Below are 1,305 nucleotides of genomic sequence, written 5' to 3'. Positions count from 1 at the left end.
TCTAACACTAAGGAGACAATACGCCTGCACATGTTGGGCCTGATTTATCTCACTTAAGGGTATGATCTCTAGTTGCATCTATTGCTTCTCCTTTTTCCCTTCTTAATTTCTTATATGTTTCTTTCTTTTTTTTTCTTCCAATTTTGCATGCATATGTCTGGTAATATAAATAACTGGTTGGAAGACAATACTATGCATTACAACAAATACTTTGAAATTTATATTACTTTGTTAAGTGAAATTCTGCATTACTTGCATTTTTTTCTGTTTTAATACTACTTTATAGTCTATAAAATAAAAAAATACAGTGGTAGAACAGGCATAGAAGAATCTTTCTCATTCTTAAAAGGAAAATATAGGAAAGGACAATTCAAAGCAAGTCTAAAATGACACAAGGCAATTTCTATTAAATCTTATAGCAGGGCTGGGGAGATGGCTCAGTAGAATAAGTGCTTGCCTGGCAAGTGCAAGGACCTGAGTTCAATCTCTGGTTCCACAAAAAAAAAAAAAAAAAAAGCATTTGTTGAAAAAAATCTTAAGGCAATAGAACAGTCCTTTTTGCTGAGATAAGCAGATTTCTGGACCCCTGAGGCAGCAGACCTGCCTTGCTGACTGCGGTGCATGCTGAGGTATGCGCTGTATTCCTGCAGCTGTGTTGGTCAGGTGCAGGGCTCCAGGTGGCCCCATCCACGAGGTCAGCTGGGTCATCCCACTCTCATCCCTCTTAGAAGACGCTGTCAGGGCTGTTCAAACCAAGGAGGCAGTTGTCTCTTTGAAGAATAGAGCATATTTTCAGTAAAATAACTTTATTGTCCATTTTTGTTAATTCAGAGGTTAATTGAACAAACTTCTTTCATTTTTATTCTATCTTTCTTCCCTGGTAAGTTTGAACTGGAATTTTTTTCCTGCCAACGTAGCCTGTATTCTTGGCTTCTGTTGAGATGGTATTCATGGTCTCATCCTTATTCTATTTTGTTGCATGTTTGCTACATCCTTAGTGTTCTCTTTGGAGCAAGATTTCTCTCTCTCTCTCTCTTTTTTTTTAAGTATTGGACAGGCTAAAAATTTTTCAGATTTTCCTTTTCTCACATTTTACTAAAAGGTTATGAGGAATCATGGTATGTTTTAAATACTTTGTTAAGAAATTATCTCAGCTAAATATTCAATTTCATTGGTCATAAGGTCCATCTTTCATAAAACTCTAGGCTCCAAATCCACAAAGCTTTTTGGATAAGAATGGATTTTCCTCCACTTTCCAATAAGATGATTCTCACTTCCTCTGTGACTTTTTTTTTTTTTTTTTTT

Source organism: Octodon degus, unplaced genomic scaffold (assembly GCF_000260255.1).
Source record: "Octodon degus isolate 3935 unplaced genomic scaffold, OctDeg1.0 scaffold00015, whole genome shotgun sequence".
Lineage (NCBI taxonomy): Eukaryota > Metazoa > Chordata > Mammalia > Rodentia > Octodontidae > Octodon > Octodon degus.
This window is presented reverse-complemented; position numbering follows the sequence as displayed.